The following is a 19,301-nucleotide window of genomic DNA, read 5'->3' as shown; positions in this document are numbered from 1 at the left end:
TTTTTTATTGCTTTCTTGTGGTCATTGTTGCTATAGCTAATTAGCTGAGGTGCTTGGTTAACCTCTTTATTCATTCACTTGTTTATTGGCTCTTATTTCTATGTACTGACTGTATAATTGTGACAAAGCTCAAAGCTCTATACTTTTTTTTTTTTTTTGAGACTGAGTCTCTCTCTGTCGCCCAGGCTGGAGTGCATGCAGTGGTGCAATCTCGGCTCACTGCAAGCTCCACCTCCCAGGTTCACACCATTCTCCTGCCTCAGCCTCCTGAGTAGCTGAGACTACAGACACCCGCCACCATGCCCGGCTAATTTTTTGTATTTTTAGTAGAGACGGGGTTTCACCGTGTTAGCCAGGATGGTCTCGATCTCCTGACCTCGTGATCCGCCCGCCTCGGCCTCCCAAAGTGCTGGGATTACAGGCGTGAACCACCGCGCCCTGCCATTGTTTTCTATTAATAGTTTGTGATTTATATACTTTGCCCAGAGTCTAATTAGCCATATTTATATGATAATAATAAACATTTTGGCTACAGTCCTACCTAGAATTTTTTTTTTTTTTTAAATGGAGTCTTGCTCTGTCGCCCAGGCTAGAGTGCAGTGGTGCGATCTTGGCTCACTGCAACTTCTGCCTCCCAGGTTCAAGCAACTCTGTTGCCTCAGCCTCCCAAGTAGCTGGGATTACAAGCGCACATGACCACGCCTGGCTAATTTTTGTATTTTTAGTAGAGACAGGGTTTCTCCATGTTGACCCAGCTGGTCTCGAACTCCTGAGCTCAGGTGATCCACCCGCCTCGGCTTCCTAAGGTGCTGGGATTACAGGTGTGAGCCACCATGTCCGGCCCTACCTGGAATTTTATATGATAACTTTCCTGGGAAATGCTTATATGGACATTGTCCTTTTTGGTTCTCCTAGCATTCTTTTATTTGTTTATTTGAGACACTCTTTCTTCCAGGCTAGACTACAGTGGTGATTGTAGTTCACTGTAGCCTTGAACTCAAGCTTTCCTCCTGCTTTAGCCTCCCAAGTAGCTGGATTACAGGTACAAAACACCACACTCCGCTTCTAGCGTTTTTGTTTTGTTTCGTTTTGTTTTTGAGATGGAATTTTACTCTTGTTGCCCAGGCTGGAGTGCAGTGGTGCGATCTCGGCTCACTGCAACCTCCTCCTCCTGGGTTCAAGTGATTCTCCTGCCTCAGCCTCATGAGTAGCTGGGATTATAGGCATGCACCACGATGCCCGGCACATTTTGTACTTTTAGTAGAGACACGGTTTCTCCATATTGGTCAGGCTGGTCTCAAACTCCTGACCTCAGGTGATCTGCCTGCCTCAGCCTCCCAAAGTGCTGGGATTATAGGCATGAGCCACCGCGCCTGGCTGAATTTTTTTTCTTTTTCTTTTTTTTTTAGAATAAGGATTTACTGAACTGAAATTCACTTCACGTAAAATTAGCCATCTTAAAATGAACAATTCAGTGGCATTTAAGTACATTCACAATGTTCTGCAACCTCTTTAGTTTCAAAACATTACCGTCTCTGCAAAGTAAAACCCCTTACCAGTTAAGCAGTTTGTCCTTATTCTGCCCTTCCTCCAGCCCCTGATAACCATCAATCTGCATTCTGTCTCTGGATTGATTTATTCTGGATATTTCATGTAAATAGCATCATACAATATGTGATCTTTTGTGTCTGGCTTCTTTGACTTAGCCTAATGTTTTGGAGGTTTATTTATCTCCATTGGAATATTTATCAGTACTTCATACCTTTTCATGACTGAATAATATTCCATTGTGTGTATACATCACATTTGTTTATCCATTCATCCATTGAAGAACGTTTGGGCTGTTTCTGCCTTCTGCTCTTGTGAATAGTGTTGCTTTGAACATGCATGTGCATTGGCTTATTTTCAGTTATTTTAGGAATATACCTAAGTAGGAATGGAATTGCAGGTCCTATGGTAATATATTAATGATCTTCTGACATGTTAGAGATCAAAGCCAACATCTGCAGCTTCTCCAGAGTATGTGATTTCAGAGTTGTTGGCTGGGCTTAGATTGGGACTCAGAATCTCTTTCCTATATGAAGAACTGAGTTCTAACATACTGGTTTTATTATTTGCATTTTACTGATGGGATAATTGAAGCACAGCATCTGCATGGTTTTAACTTCCTATCATCTTCAGAGCAAGTCAGTGATGGAATTAGGAATTTAAGACTCTTAATCATGTTCTTTGTCTAAGGTGACCCATATAAAGCCATGTTGCATTTACATGAAGCTATTTGAAATGGGCTTCCTATATTTTATAATCTCTTGGAGGGATATTGTTCAGGTGGTATTAAGCAGATGTTCTCTTTCCATAGAGGACAGGACAAGAGGGAATGTGTTTTAATTGCAACATAAAGGATGTAGATTACATGTTAGAAAGAACTTCCTGACTACAAGATACTGAAATGTTGTTACCGAGGGATATTATGATGTATCTTCTCCAAAGACTATCTTTCTGGGTTCATTCAGGTGTGAGCTTGTTTAGAAATAAGGGAGGTGACAGAGATGACTTGCTGAGGTCCCTGATAACCCTGGGACATAATTGTTTGATGGTTAATCAAAGCAATATGTCTGGCTGGGCACAGTGACTCATGCCCATAATCCCAGGACTTTGGGAGTCTGAGGTGGGAGGATCTCTTGAGCCCAGGAGTTCGAGACCTGCCTTGGCAACATATGGAGACCCCGTCTACAAAACAACAGCAACACCAATGTCTCTGGCATTTTCATGAGTATATTTTCACTTTTCTCACAAAGCAGTAATCAATAGAGAGCAGGTGAATTGCTCAGGGTTCCTGGTAAAATACTAGATTAGTATTCTAAATCTTTTTGGATTCCACATCCATACTCAGGGATGTCTTCATTATCTTAAATGACTCTTTTCTTAGCTATGTAATCTACTGTTATGATTCTTCCTGAATCATAGTGATCAAAGCCAACATCTGCAGCTTCCATAGAGTGTGTGATTTGAGAGTTGACTGGGCTTAGATTGGGACCGGCAATCTCTTTCGTATAAAAATAGATTTGGTCCCTGTTTATACATGAAGAAATGGGAACATGTTATTAATAATAGAACACAGCAATGGATTCTTAATTCTTTAGGCAAGAGCCAGTTTAAAATTGCTCAGGTGAGGGTGCACATTACATAGATGTATTTTTGGTTTGTGGTGCCTGGAAAAATAGAAGCCTGGCTGGGCACGGAGGCTCATGCCTATAATCCCAGCACTTTGGGATGCCGTGGCAGGCAGATCACAAGGTCAGGAGTTCGAGACCAGCCTGGCCAATATGGTGAAACCCCATCTCTACTAAAAATACAAAAATTAGTTGGGCGTGGTGGCATGCACTTGTATTCCCAGCTGCTTGCGAGGCTGAGGCAGAAGAATTGCTTGAACCCAGGAGGCGGAGGTTGCAGTGAGCCGAGATCATACCATTGTATTCCAGCCTGGGTGACAGAGTGAGACTCTGTCTCAAAAAAAAAAAAAAAAAAAAGAAAAAAAGACAAATTTCTGTTGTTTATAAGCTACCTAGTTTTTTTTTTTTTTTTTTTTTTAGACAGAGTTTCGCTCTTGTTGCCCAGGCTAGAGTGCGATGGTGCTCTCTCAGCTCACCACAACCTCCACCTCCCGGGTTCAAGCTATGCTCCTGCCTCAGACTCCTGAGTAGTTGGGATTACAGGCACGCGCCACCACGCTGGGATAATTTTGTGTTTTTAGTAGAGATGGGATTACACCATGTTGGTCAGGCCGGTCTCGAACTCTTGACCTCAGGTGATCCACCCGCCTCAGCCTCCCAAAGTGCCGGGATTACAGGTGCGAGCCACCATGCCTGAGTGGTTTTTGGTATTTTGTTAAAGCAGCCCAAAAGGACTAAGAGGGAGTTACTAATACCACTGGTACTTTTAATGAAGGATTTATTAGGTTTGTTTATGTTAGTTGAACTATGGGAGCATTTACTTGTTCACTTCTCTGCTGCCAAGAATATCTTCAGATATATTTATTGAGCTTTCTTGAATTGGCAACAACTATTAACACTGTAGATAAAGAGGAAGGAAACTAACTTCTGAATGTGAACCATGTATAGGGAGTTTTACATTTATTCTTCCATGTAATATTTGTAACAAACCTGTAAAGGATGAGAGAAAGTGAAACATTGTTTGAAAAAGTGAAACATTGTTTTTTGTCAAAGGTTATACAGCTGGCAAATGGTAGAGCTGAGATGGAGAAAGCAGAGTCTTCAGTTTTAAACGAGTATTTTTCAAAGTATTCTTTGGAGGTGCCCAAGAGTTGGCCATGAGAGTAAGGAAGAGCTTTAGTTCTCTCAACCTTGCTTAAGCTAGAGCAGCTCAACTTTGACCTGCTTTACATTTTAGTGTTTTCACATAAGATTTCCTTTAGAAAAAGGATTCTGCAAATTTTCGCAACCTACTCATCTGACAAAGGGCTAATATCCAGAATCTACAATGAACTCAAACAAATTTACAAGAAAAAAACAAACAATCCCATCAAAAAGTGGGCGAAGGACATGAACAGACACTTCTCAAAAGAAGACATTTATGCAGCCAAAAAACACATGAAAAAATGCTCATCATCACTGGCCATCAGAGAAATGCAAATCAAAACCACAATGAGATACCATCTCACACCAGTTAGAATGGCAATCATTAAAAAGTCAGGAAACAACAGGTGCTGGAGAGGATGTGGAGAAATGGGAACACTTTTACACTGTTGGTGGGACTGTAAACTAGTTCAACCATTGTGGAAGTCAGTGTGGCGATTCCTCAGGGATCTAGAACTAGAAATACCATTTGACCCAGCCATCCTATTACTGGGTATATACCCAAAGAACTATAAATCATGCTGCTATAAAGACACATGCACATGTATGTTTACTGCGGCACTATTCACAATAGCAAAGACTTGGAACCAATCCAAATGTCCAACAATGATAGACTGGATTAAGAAAATGTGGCACATATACACCATGGAATACTATGCAGCCATAAAAAATGATGAGTTCATGTCCTTTGTAGGGACATGGATGAAATTGGAAATCATCATTCTCAGTAAACTATTGCAAGGACAAAAAACCAAACATCACATGTTCTCACTCATAGGTGGGAATTGAACAATGAGATCACATGGACACAGGAAGGGGAATATCACACTCTGGGGACTGTGGTGGGGTGGGGGGAGGGGGAGGGATAGCATTGGGAGATATACCTAATGCTAGATGACGAGTTAGTGGGTGCAGCGCACCAGCATGGCACATGTATACATATGTAACTAACCTGCACAATATGCACATGTACCCTAAAACTTAAAGTATAATAAAAAAAAAAGAAAAAGAAAAAGGATTCTGCTTCTTTAAAAAGAGAAACCCTGGAAGACCACTCATTTGAGGAATCATAAAAGAAAATTAGCTAAACCAATCTAAAGATTGAAAAGATGGCTAAATTACATAACTGCCAGTCTGGAAATTATGTCAAAGTTTGAAGTGACTTGATAGCACAGCCACATGTGCAGTGTAGTTATTCTGCCCTTAGGGAGTGTGGTACAGCAGGAAAAGTGCATGGACTGAGTTTTTTTTTTTGTTTTTTGTTTTTTGTTTTTTGTTTTTCTGAGACAGAGTCTCACTCTGTCGCCCAGGCTGGAGTGTAGTGGCTTGATCTCGGCTCACTGCAACCTCTGCCTCCTGGGTTCCAGCGATTCTCTGCCTCAGCCTCCTGAGTAGCTGGAATTACAGGTGCGTGCCACCACACCTGGCTAATTTTTGTATTTTGAGTAGAGACAGTTTCACCATGTTGGCCAGGCTGGTCTTGAACTCCTGACCTCAGGTGATCAGCCCACCTCAGTCTCCCAAAGTGCTAGGATTACAGGCATGAGCCACCATGCCTGGCCAGAATATTTTTTTTTTTTTTTTTTTTTGAGACAGAGTTTTGCTCTTGTTGCCCAGGCTGGAGTGCAATGGCGCGATCTCGGCTCAGTCCAACCTCCACCTCCCAGGTTCAAGCGATTCGCCTGCCTCAGCCTCCTGCAGCCTCCCGAGTAGCTGGGATTACAGGCGTCCACCACCACACCCGGCTAATTTTTTTTATTTTTAGTAGAGACAGAGTTTCACCATGTTGCGCAGGCTGGTCTTGAACTCCTGACCTCAGGTGATCCACTTCAGCCTCCCAAAGTGCTGTGATTACAGGCGTGAGCCACCATACCCAGCTCAGAATACTTATTTTTAAATCTGGTGGCCACAAATGTACAGTGGGGGGATGATAACACCTACCTTTCAAGAGTTGTTGTAAGGATCAGAAATAACATGTAAAGTGCCTGGTTCAGAGTAAACACCCCAAAATACTAGCTAATTGTCAAGATGATGATGATAATGCTGACAATTTTTCAGTGGGTATTGACAGTTCCCTCCAATGCCTAAGAGCTTGTGCCATATCAAAGATAGGTAGTTCTTTACCTACTGTATGCACCTCATGATGGGTGCTTAGTGTGCTCGTTTTTGATGAAGTTAGTCTTTAAACTGCTATGATTATTTACTCATGGATGTATCTATGATTGATTAAATGAGAAAACTTGGACTTCATTAAATTTATTGTTACTGGATTTAAAGCAGCAGCAGTGCAAAGAAACCCTATACAGTGAGTTAAGAGCCCTGGGTTTATGTCTAGAGATGCCCTTAGTGAGTCTTATAACAATGGACAAATGAATCTAACTTTTTTTTTTGAGATGGAATCTCGCTCTATCACCAGGCTGGAGTGCAGTTGCACGATCTCTGCTCACTGCAACCTCCGCCTCCCGGGTTTAAGCGATTCTCCTGCGTTAGCCTCCCGAGTAGCTGGGATTACAGGCTGGTGCCACCACGCCCAGCAAATTTTTGTATTTTCAGTAGAGACGGCATTTCATCATGTTGGCCAGCATGGTCTCGATCTCTTGACCTTGTGATCCACCCACCTCGGCCTCGCAAAGTCCTGGGATTATAGGCGTAAGCCACCACGCCTGGCTGTGAATCTAACTTTTTAAGATATTGATTGATTGGGCAGGGCGCAGTGGCTTAAGCCTGTAATCTCAGCACTTTGGGAGGCTGAGGCAGGCGGATCACGAGGTCAAGAGTTCAAGACCAGCCTGACCAACATGGTGAAACCCTGTCTGTACTAAAAACACAAAAATTAGCTGGGCATGGTGGTGCGCTCCTGTAGTCCCAGCTACTCAGCAGGCTGAGGCAGGAGAATCTCTTGAACCTGGGAGGTGGAGGTTGCATTGAGCTGAGATCACGCCACTGCACTCCAGCCTGGGCGACAGAGGGACACTCTGTCTCAAAAAAAAAAAAAAAAGATTGATTGATTGAGACAGGGACTCATTCTGTCACCTAGGCTAGAGTGCAGTGATACAAACCATGGCTTACTGCAGCCTTGACCTTCCAGGCTAAAGTGGTCTTCCTGCCTCAGCCTCCTGAGTAGCTGGGACTACAGGTGTGTGCCACCATGGCTGGCTAATTTTTGTATTTTTTGTAGAGATGGGGTTTTGCCAGATTGCCCAGGCTGATCTCAGACTTTAGGGCTCAAACACTCCTTCTGCTTTGCCTCCCAAACCACTGGGATTACAGAAGTGAACCACTGTAATATGGCTACTTTTCAAGATTTTATGTTCAAAATGATCCCTAAGTCACTTTTAACTCTGTATATCCATGATTTGACAAAAAAGTTAAAGATACTTTATTTTCATTGCTAGAATTTCTAAAAATTACAGGGTTATTTTTGGAGAAGGAGCTTTGTGCTGACTTGAGCTGGCAAACTTCTGTCATACTTACTGAGTGATTTGTATAGAAGAACACTGGGGACCTTTTGCCCAGGCATAAGAATTGGTATTTGTCATTTATAGAATATCAGCGGAATTGAAGCCAGAACCATTGTAAGGAGGCAAATGTGAGAGATTATCTGTTGCTTTTGGGAAGATAGCTGGAGTTTTCAAACCATGCCACTTTGTTACTTCCTTGAGGGTAACACTTGCCACATTTCAGTACAGTGGTTATGGTTACAGTATATTGCAGTTGTAGTCTCCCCACAAGCTCTCAGAGGTTAGAGGCCTTTTTTGTTCATTTATTTTTTTCCAGTTCTCTATCGCTTTCTTGGAGTAGGGCTTGCTGCATCGTGTAGTCTTCCAAAAATATGCTAAATGGACAAAAATAGTTGAACCAAGATCAGCAGATGTATTTAGAAAATGACTTGTGCCTACATACTTGTTAACTGTCTTGAATTTTTTCTGTTGTCATGTGTTAATATAGAAAAACCTGATACAGGGAAAAAACCCAGTGTTGTATCATTAACCTACAGTTTATCTCTTACTGGCTTAAAAAAAAATATTAACAGCAATCAAATTACTGTTCAATGAGGGGGCAAGTAACATCACGTTGAGCCAGGGTTTTGTCTGTAAAATGGGAGTGGAGTGGGAGGAGACTTTAGAGATGGGGTATATAAGGCATTGGCACTTAATAGTGGTCATACCTTGTATTACAAATGAATGTTTTTAAAATGATCAGCAATATACTTCACATTTCTATCTGAAGAAGGAATGTAATTTTGGAGAAGCTTATACATGGGAGAATTATCTCCACTCGTCATTTTCTGCTGAAAAGATATAATTTCGTACTTCTCCCTCTGGGCCCACAGGATAGTTCCATGGAGGAGACTTAGAGTGGGGATGGGCTCCTAGAGTAGCTACAGAAGACCTTGCTTTTTTTTTTTTTTTTTTTGAGACATGGTCTCACTGTGTTGCCCAGGCTGGAGTTCAGTGGTGCGATCTCTGCTCACTGCAACCTCTGGCTCCCAGGTTCAAGCGATTCTTCTGCCTCAGCCTCCCAAGTAGCTGGGATTACAGGCATGCACCACCATGCCCCGCTAATTTTTTTTTTTTTTTTTGTATTTTTAGTAGCGACAGGATTTCACCATGTTGGCCAGGCTGGTCTTGAACTCCTGACCTCAGGTGATCCCCTGCTTTGGCCTCTCAAAGTGCTGGGATTACAGGCGTGAGCCACCGTGCCTGGCCTTTATTATTTATTTATTTTGAGATGAAGTCTCACTCTGTCACCCAGGCTGGAGTGCAGTGGTGCGATCTTGGCTCACTGCAACCTCTGCCTTCTGGGTTCAAGTGATTCTCCTGCCTCAGCCTCCTGAGTAGCTGGGATTACCTGTGCATACCAACACACCTGGCTAATTTTGTATTTTTAGTAGAGATGGTATTTCTCTCATGACCAGCCGTGTTGGCCAGGCTGGTCTCAAACTGCTGACCTCAAGTGATACACCCACTTTAGCCTCCCAAAGTGCTGGGATTACAAATATCCATGAGCCACTACGCTCAGGCAGACCTTGCATTTTTGCAGATCTCTTTGGAATGCTATTTCTATATTACACAGACTCTTTCTACTCTCACTGAATATGGCTAACTCAGCTATCCTACATTAGCATGGTAAACATCTGCCAGGTTTGCCCCAGTCAGAAAGTATTCTGTACCTGCCATCTTGCTTGGCACTTTATATATATGTATATATATATATTTTTTTTTCATCTCAGTGATATAGTGATAATAGGTGAAAAAGGTAGCCTGCAGGGTAATGTGTGTTATATATGATCCCATTTTGGTACGGGAAACAAAAACTATTATATGCATACATGTTTGTATGAACTATGAGTTTATAAGGTTATCTCAAGAGGGTAGGGTTGGAGGGTTACTTTTTTTTTTTTTTTTTTTGAGATTCCCTCTTGTCACCCAGGCTAGAGTGTGGTATATATGATCCCATTTTGATTCAGGAAGCAAAACCTATTATATGCATACATGTTTGTATGAAGTATGAGTTTATAAGGTTATCTCAAGAAGGTAGGGTCGGCCGGGCATGGTGGCTCACAACTATAATCCTAGCACTTTGGGAGGCCAAGGCAGGTGGATCGCCTGAGGTTAAGAGTTCAAGACCAGCCTGGCCAAAATGGCAAAACCCTGTCTCTACTAAAAATACAAAAATTAGCCGGTCTTGGTCGCACATGCCTGTAGTCTCAGCAACTTGGGAGACTGAGGCAGGAGAATCGATTGAACCCGGGAGGCGGAGGTTGCAGTGAGCTGAGATGGCGCCACTGCTCTCCAGCCTGGGCAACAGAACAAGACTGTCTCAAAAAAAAAAAAAAGGTAGGGTTGGGGGGTTCCTTTTTTTTTTTTTTTTTGAGATGGAGTTTTGCTCTTGTTGCCCAGGCAGGAGTGCAATGGCGAGGTCTCGGCTCACTGCAATCTCTGCCTCCCAGGTTGAAGCGATTCTCTTGCCTCAGCCTCCTGAGTAGCTGGGATTACAGGCATGCGCCACCACGCCCGGCTTATTTTATATCTTTTTAGTAGAGATGGGGTGTTTCTGTTGGTCAGGCTGGTCTCAAACTCCTGACCTCAGGTGATCCACCCACCTTGGCCTCCCAAAGTGCTGGGATTACAGGCATGAGCTGTTGCACCTGGCCACTATTTTTTTGTTTTTTTGTTTTTTGTTTTTGAGTTTCCCTCTTGTCACCCAAGCTGGAGTGCAATGGCATGATCTCAGCTCACTGCAACCTCCGCCTCCTGGGTTCAGGCAATTCTTCTCCCTCAGCCTTCCGAGTAGCTGGAATTACAGGCGCCTGCCACCACTCCCGGCTAATTTTTGTATTTTTAGTAGAGATGGGGTTTCACCACGTTGGCCAGGCTGGTCTTGCACTCTTGACCTCAGGTGATCTTCCTGCCTCGGCCACCCAAAGTGCTGGGATTACAGGTGTGTGCCACTGCGGCATCCAGCTGGATTTTATTTTATTTTATTTTTTTAAGACAGAGTCTCACTCTGTCTCCCAGGCTGGAGTGCAGTGGCAGGATCTCAGCTTACTGCAACCTCCACCTCCAGGGCTCAAGTGATTCTTGTGCCTCAGCCTGCCAAGTATCTGGAATTACAGGCATGTGCCACCACACCTGGGTAATTTTTGTATTTTTAGTAGAGATGGGGTTTCACCAGGTTGGCCAGGCTGGTTTCGGACCCCTGATGTCAAGTGATCCGCCTGCCTCCGCCTCTCAAATGCTGGGATTACAGGTGTGAGCCACCGCGCCCAGCCCCAGCTAGGTTTTTCAAGTATAGTTTGGCACACGGCGGGCTAGGGAATGGGTGCTGCTGATTGGTTGGGGTTGCAATCATAGGCACATGCGAAATGGTCCTTATGTACTGAGTCTGCTTCTGGCTAGGGGCTACAGAGGAATCGCTGGTTGGGGTGGGGTCATCTTGTCCTCAGAAGTGCAACAGTCTGAAAAGACATCTTAAAAGGCTGGGCACGGTGGCTCACGCCTGTAATCCCAGCACTTTGGGAGGCTGAGGTGGGCGAATCACTTGAGGCCAGGAGTTCGAGACCAGCTTGGCCAACATGGCGAAACCCCATCTCTACTAAAAATATGAAAATTAGTGTGGTGGTGCCTGCATGTACTCCCAGCTATTTGAAAGGTTGAGCCAGGAGGACTGCTTGAACTCGGGTGGTGGAGAATGCATTGAGCCAAGATCACGCCGCTGCACTCCCGCCTGGGAGACAGAGCAAGACTCTGTCTCAAAAAATAAATAAGGCCGTGCTTGGTGGCTCATGCCTGTAATCCCAGCACTTTGGGAGGCTGAGGTGGGTGGATCTCCAGAGGTCAGGAGTTCGAGATCAGTCTGGCCAAAATGGTGAAACCACGTTTCTACTAAAAATACAAAAATTAACTGGGTGTTGTGGTGTGCACCTGTAATTCCAGCTGCTCGGGAGGCTGAGGCATGAGAATCGCTTGAATCCGGAAAGCGGAGGCTGCAGTAAGTCGAGATGGGACCACTGCACTCCAGTCTGGGCGACAGAGCAAGACTCTGTCACAAACAAACAAACACTATTTAATATGCTTACATTTTTATTTATTTTAATTTTATTTATTTTCTTGAGACAGGGCTCACTCTGTTGCCCATGCCAGAGTGCAGTGGTGCGATCTCTGATCACTGCACCCTCCGCTTCCTGGGTTCATATGCTTACATTTTAGCAGAGTTCAGGCCCCTCTCATAATCCTAAACTTGGGGCCTTTTATTAGTTTTACAATGGCGGTTTAGTTTTGAGAAGGGCTGTTATCATTTAAACTGTAAACTAAATTTCTCCCAAAGTTAGCTTGTCCTACGCACAGGAATGACCAAGGGCAGTTAAAGGCAGGATGGATTGGTTAGGTCAGATCTTTTTCACTGTCATACTTTTCTTACTGTTATAATTTTTGCAAAGGGAGTTTCACAGTGGATAAAGTTGCAATGAAGCTTTGCCCAGAAGATCCAGGGAGAATGCCTTCAGGGGGTAGGTAGCTCAATCCTCACCCCCCGGGTCCCATCTGTAATCTTTCAACCATTAATGTCTCTCTTTGTCATTTTAAGAATGTTGTATAAATGGAATTATATAGAATGTAACCATTTGGCCAAAGGATTGGCCTTTTTCACTCAGCATAATTCTCTTGAGATTCATCCAAGTTATATTATCAATAGCTCCACTCTTTTTTTTTTTTTCTTGAGATGTAGTCTCACTGTGTCACCCAGGCTGGAGTGCCGTGGCTCAATCTCGGCTCACTGCAACCTCTGTCTCCTGGGTTCAAGCGATTCTCCTGCCTCAGCCGCCCCGGTAGCTGGGACTACAGGTGCCCGCCACCATGGCCAGCTAGTTTTTGTATTTTTAGTAGAGACGGGTTTCACCGTGTTGGGCAGACCGGTCTCGAACTCCTGACCTCAGGTGATCCACCCTCCTCAGCCTCCCAGAGTGCTGGGATTAAAGGTGTGAGCCAGCGCCCCGGCCAGTTCCACTCTTTTTAATTGCTACATAGTATTTCATGGTTTGGATGTACTGTAGTTTGTTTAATCCTTTACCCATTGAAAGACATCTGGCTGGGCACAGTGGCTCACACCTGTGTTCCCAGCACTTTGGGAGGCTGAGGCTGGCAGATTGCTTTGAGACCAGCCTGGGCAATCTGTCTTTATTAAAATACAAAAAAAATTAGCCGATGTGATGGCACACACCTGTGGGCGCAGCTACTTGGGTGGCTGAGGTGGGAGGATCACTTGAGCCTGGGAGGTGGAGGGTGCAGTGAGCAAAGATTGGTCATGCTACCCACTCCAGCCTGGGCGACAGAGGGAGACCCCTTCTGAAAAAAAAAATCTGAATTTTTATAAATTTTTTGGCTACTATGAATAAAACTGCTGTTAACATTTTTATACACTTTTTTTTGAGACATGATCTGGCTCTGAGCCCAGGTTGGAGTATGGTGGCGTGATCTCAGTTCATTGCAACCTCCGCCTCTCAGGCTGAAGTGATCCTGCCACCTGTCCCTCCTGAGTAACTGGGACCACAGATACATGCCACCACACCCGGCTAATTTTTTTTGTTTGTGTAGAGACAGGGTTTTGCCATGTTGCCCAGGCTGGTCTTGAACTCTTGGGCTCAAGCCATCTGCCCACCTCACCTTCCCAAAGTGCTGGGATTATAGGTGTGAGCCACTGCACCCAGTTGATAACAAGTTTTTGTCTGAACATAAGTTATCATTTTTCTGGATAAATGCCCAAGCATGCAGTTGCTGATTCATGTGATGTATATTGATTTTTTTAATTAAAAAAAAAAGGAAAACAGAAGTAAAATGACAAATTATGTGGTTCTTTTTCCTTTTCGTTTTTTTTTTTTAGAGGGAATTTTTCTCTGTCTCCCAGGCTGGAGTGCAATGGCATAATCTCAGCTCATTGCAACCTTCGCCTCCTGGGCTCAAGTGATTCTCCCACCTCAGCCCCCTGAGTAACTGGAACTACAGGCGAATGCCACCATGCCCAGCTAATTTTTATATTTTTTTGTAGAGATGAGGTTTTGCCGTGATGCCCAGGCTGGTCTCGAACCTTGGACTCAAGTGATCTTCCAGCCTTGGCCTCCTAAAGTGCTGGGATTACAGGGATGAGCCTCTGCACCTGGCCATGATTTATTTGTAGAGTACTCACACTCTACATTCTTGGTGCACATAACTTATTTACTGTGATTTCTGGTGCTTTGCTGTAGATATCGAAGAAATAATAATGTATAGTTTTCCTTGTCTCATCTGATGATCTGTGTATATATTACAAATACTAATTAATATTCATAGCCCACTAGGAGGCAAATAATAGTTAACCTCCAGTGAGGTTAGCTCCTTCTTTAGATAGATAGGTTGAGGCATGGATATGATGGAATTTGTCCAAGGTTATAGCATGAGTCACTGTGTTCTGACTCAGATTCATTCAGATTTACTAATTCTTTCTCCCTCTCCTCATCTCTTGAATCAGCTCTTTCTAATTATGACTTTCTAGGTGTGAGGACATGAAAAGAGCTTTTTTTTTTTCTTTTTCTGTATTTTATAGAAGCAGTATTGTATAATGGTTAGAGCACTATACAATACTGCTCATTTGGCAACAGATTTGATTTTGAATCTCTCCTTCACTTAAGTAAATCATTTAGCCTCTTTATGCCTGGTTTTCTGATCTGGAAATGGGAATAACAGTACCCATCTTCATAGTATCATTGTGAGGAAAAAGTGAGATAAAGTGTTTAGCACTACCAAGTGTGTAGCAAATGTTCAATGAATATTAGATAATATGTTGCTTTAAGTATATATATGTGTTATATTCTATCACTTGTCTTTATCAGTTCATATGTAATTGGATACATACTGGGATTTTTCTTTTTTGTTTTTTTTTTAATACTGGGATTTTTCTGCCATGTACTTAAGAAGGCTTTAGGATTGCTCTTACTTTTTTTTTTTTTTTTTTTTTTTGAGATGGAGTTTCGCTCTTGTTGCCCAGAGTGGAGTGCAATGGCGCCATCTCGGCTCACTGCAACCTCCGCCTCCCGGGTTGAAGCGATTCTCCTGCCTCAGCCTCCCAAGTAGTTGGGATTACAGGCATGCGCCACCATGCCTGGCTAATTTTGTATTTTTAGTAGAGACGGGGTTTCTCCATGTTGGTCAGGCTGGTCTCAAACTCCTGATTTCAGGTGATCCACACACCCCAGCCTCCCAAAGTGCTGAGATTACAGATGTGAGCCACCACGCCTGGCCTTTTTTTTTTTTTTTTTTTTTTTTTTTGAGACAGTCTCGCTTTGTTGCCAGACTAGCCTGGAGTGCAGTGGTGTGATCTTGGCTCACTGCAACTACCGTCTCCTAGGTTCAAGTGAATTCTCCTGTCTTGGCCTCCCGAGTTGCTGGGATTACAGGTGTGCGCCACTATACCCAGCTAATTTTCATATTTTTAGTAGAGATGGGGTTTCACTACATTGGCCAGGCTGGTCTCAAACTCCTGACTTCAAGTGATCTGGCCTCCTCTGTTTCCTGAAGTTCTGGAATTACAGGCATGAGCCACTGCACCTGGCTGATGGTTTCTTTTAAAGAAATGAAGTTTCTCATCAGGGTGCCGTGTGGCTCATGCCTGTAATCCCAGCACTTTGGGAGGCTGAGGTGGGAGGATTCCTTGAGCCCAGGAGTTTGAGACCAGCCTGGGCACATAGTGAAACCTTGTCTCTACAAAAAATAAAGAAAATTACTGGGGTGTAGTTACATACACCTGTAGTCCCAGCTACTGGGGAGGCTGAGATGGGAAGATCACTTACTCCTGGGAAGTCAAGTCTGCAGTTCAGTTGAGATCCTGCCACTACACTTCAGCCTGGTTGACAAAAACAAACAAAAAAAAGAGATGAGGTCTATGTTCTCTATGTTGTGGGCTGGTCTTGAACTCCTGGCCTCAAGCAGTTCTCCTCCATTAGCCTCCTGAGTTAGCTGGGTTACAGGTGTGATCTACCTTGCTTGGCTCTCAAATGTTATGTATAATTATTTAAGAATAGGAAGCAGGCCAGGCACGGTAGTTTCAGCACATTGGGAAGGCAAGGCAGGCAGATCACCTGAGGTCAGGAGTTTGAGACCAGCTTGGCTAACATGGTGAAACACTGTTTCCACTAAAAATATAAAAAATTAGGTGTGGAGGCATGTGCCTGTAATCCCAGCTACTCAGGAGGCTGAGGTAGAAGAATCGCTTGAACCTGGGAGGCAGAGATTGCAGTGAGTCGAGATCATGCCATTGCACTCCAGCGTGGGCAACAAGAGTGAAACTCCTTCTCAAAAAAAAAAGAACCAATGTTGCATTATATTTATTATACTATTAATTTATAGGAAAAATTTAAGTTTCTCCTGAATTAATTCATATTTTCTCAGGCTCATATTCATAGAAAAATAGAAAGTGATCCTAAACTATTGATTTCTCCCTTTAATCTGCTCCCCCACCCACAAACATAACACATATAGTAGAACCCTTCTCAATAAGTGTCTCCACTATCCACTTGGGACTTAGGCCCAAAACTTAGGAATCACTCTTCATTTCTCTCTCACACCTCAAATACAATGCATCTGTAATTCCCTTAGCTGTTTCTCCAAAATATATTCTGAGTATGACTATTCATCTCTTATATTGCTATAACCCTGGCCCAAATTCCCATCATCTTGTCATTTCCTTAGCTAAAATCCTCTAATAGTAACCCATTACACTTAATAAAATCCAAATTTTATCATGGTCTGCTGCTACCAACCTGTCTTTATTCTCTTCCTTGTTAGTGGTGCTTCAGCCATGTTGGCCTTATTTCCGGCCTTCACATGCGCTAAGCTTACCTGTTAGGGACCTTAGTACTTGGTACTCCTCATTCTCCTTGAAATATTTTTTTCACCTGCCTCTTTTCTCAAGGTTTCTATTTCAAGATGCCAGTCTTAACTCAAATGTCATCTCAGAGAGGCTTTCTCTGGCCACCCCAGGTAAAAGGGTGTGTGTGTTGTTTTCTTTCACCTGCCATATTTTCTTTCTAGCCTTTTTCAGTACTTGAAAGTATTGTTAATATTTAATTATATAAAAATCACATAAGCTTTTGGGGGGCAAGAATGTTCTTCTTTACTATAGTATCCTCAGTGCCTAGAACAGTGCCAATTACATAATATCTGCTTAATCAATGCTTGTTGGTTATTTATCAGTGCTTTTACATCCTTCCCCATCTTTAAGTGTTCTTTATTTGGAAAGTTGGGGAAATGGAATCCAGCTTCTACTCAGATTTAAATAACTAGGTTCTTAAATCTAATGCCTTCTTTTGATTGGCTAAGAAATGTGATTGGCATGGTAGGGTGGCATGTCGGCCTTTTAGCATAAGAACTCTGTGTTTAATAATTTGACTTCTTTTCTTGAAGCCTCGAGGGAAATTTTTTCTTTCGCTATTTTAGTCAGCCAAGAACCTGACCTGGGCTGACTCTAAGATTGGAAAACACTGAACACAGTATCTACTAAGCCAAGCAGGGACTGGGAGTGTAGCTCTGATACTATCTGAAGGAAAAGCCTGAATTCAAATCCTGCTTTGGCTCCAGACTCATCTGTGAATCTAGATGAATTTCTTAACCTCTTCCAGGTTTTGTTTTTCTTATTTGTCTGATGAGTAATCACATCTGTCCTAGGACTTGTGAAGATTCCTGGGTTAATGTTCTCAAAGCTTTTTTTTTTTTTCTCACAATATTCTTTCTTTTTTTTTTTGAGATGGAGTCTCACTTTGTTACCTAGGCTGGAGTGCAATGGCATGATCTCGGCTCACTGCAACCTCCACCTCCTAGGTTCAAGCGATTCTCCTGCCTCAGCCTTCTGAGTAGCTGGGATTACAGGCGCGTGACACCACACCCAGCTAATTTTTGTATTTTTAGTAGAGACGGGGTTTCACCGTGTTGGCCAGGCTAGTCTTGAACTCCTGACCTCAGGTGATCCACCTGCCTTGGCCTCTTAAAGTGCTGGGATTACAGGTGTGAGCCACTGCGCCTGGCCCAGCAATATTCTTGCTGTAGCTCCAGGGGTTTCCAGGAAGAATTTGGGGCAGTGTGGTGCTCCCAGGAAGGAGTTGGATTCTTTCTCAAAGACTATGCAGAGAATAGAAAGATGTGATCCTTTATGATTTGAAATCGGCCCTACTCCAGCCTCCTGATATTGTTGGTGGATGAAAGGTATATTGTTGCCAAAGTCATTAGGTCTGTTTGAGGCAGCTGGTTTCAGTTTCCGTTTCTGGGGTTAAGCTGTTTTGCCTCTGTGAAATTTCTTCCATCAGAAGCTACTCTTTTTTTGTTGCTTGCTAATAGGAAATCTTTTGCCATTTCTGTACATTTAAGAGTAGCCTTCTTGGTCTTCTTGATTCTTTTGATAGCTTGAAACCAAAAAATTGAGCTTCAGTTTCTTCTTGGTTTAGTGCTTTCCTCCTTGTTCTTCCTTCCGTTTTTAGGAGTTCTTGTGTTCTCAGCACACTGTTTTCTCCAGAATAATTTGCAGATAAAACTTCCGTTTCTTTTTTCTTCATCCTTCTGAGGTAAGTGGGAGTAAGGAAAATTGTCAGTCTCAAATTTGAGTCTTATGGCTTTCTATTTCCGGTTTTGATCACACTTTGTTTTGAGCACAAGCTTTCCCGTGTTTCAGACATTAGGCAGCATCATTGTGAGTTACTTTAGAAAGCTCTAGTAAGCAAAATCTGTAGCACGAAAGCTGTTGCTTCACTTCTCCCCCCTTATTATAGTTACAGTAATTAGAGTTTACTCAGTTTTGTATCTTCAAAACATTTTGTAAAATTGTTAGCCCATTTGTGATATATCCTATACAGAGGTCGGTCTTATTTTGAGTTTATATATAAAAAACTAATGCTGCTGCCTGTGTGCAGTAGAGGTGCAGGTTCTGTCTGTTGACAGTTTATTTCTGGGATTTTGGCTTCTTATAAAGAAAGGGACTGTGTATAATTTTAATTGATTGATCTTAGTTCTGTTGAATTATTTGTTTTCAATTTGTCAGGTGGTTAATTAGAGATAATGTAATCTGTGGTTTTTTTTTTTTTATAATCACTGTAGTTTCCTTTGCAATCTTTCTCTTAGAACTGTAGGTGCCAGACTTCTTTGTGTGAACTTCGGTTTATCATATACTCTGGTTATTGTTCCATCTTGAGTTTTACTTTGAAAAGTAATAATCTTGTCTTGAAATTTTATAACCCATTTCCCCTAAGATTCTCCAAGGATTTTATTCCTTTAAGATAGAAGGAAGGTATTATTACTTTCAGTTTACATATTGGAGGAAAACTTGAAATTCAGCGAGGATATGATTTGTCCAAGATTATATAACAAGCCAGCGATAAAAATCAGTTATTAAAGCTTCTTACCTCTT

At 42.7% G+C, this 19,301-nt stretch overlaps 1 protein-coding gene across 21 annotated transcripts in view; it reads left to right on the top strand.

Moving 5' to 3' along the window:
* The window catches only part of AMBRA1 (autophagy and beclin 1 regulator 1), a 205,014-nt gene that overhangs the window by 15,846 nt on the left and 169,867 nt on the right, over positions 1-19,301 (top strand). Inside the window, exon 1 of one of the 21 annotated variants that reach the window (XM_055354793.2) lies at positions 11,848-12,387. The exons of 14 other annotated variants lie outside the window; for them this stretch is intronic. The gene's annotated coding sequence lies outside the window, so the exon portion shown is untranslated. Of the gene's footprint in view, positions 1-11,847; positions 12,388-17,684; positions 18,107-18,158; positions 18,463-19,301 lie in introns of those variants that run through there. 6 more of the 21 variants (XM_055354799.2, XM_055354801.2, XM_055354800.2 and 3 more) reach the window with 6 other exon arrangements.

The sequence above is a fragment of the Gorilla gorilla genome, chromosome 9, assembly GCF_029281585.2.
Source record: "Gorilla gorilla gorilla isolate KB3781 chromosome 9, NHGRI_mGorGor1-v2.1_pri, whole genome shotgun sequence".
Lineage (NCBI taxonomy): Eukaryota > Metazoa > Chordata > Mammalia > Primates > Hominidae > Gorilla > Gorilla gorilla.
The sequence above is the reverse complement of the archived record's forward strand: the minus strand, read 5'-3'. Positions and strand labels throughout refer to the sequence as shown.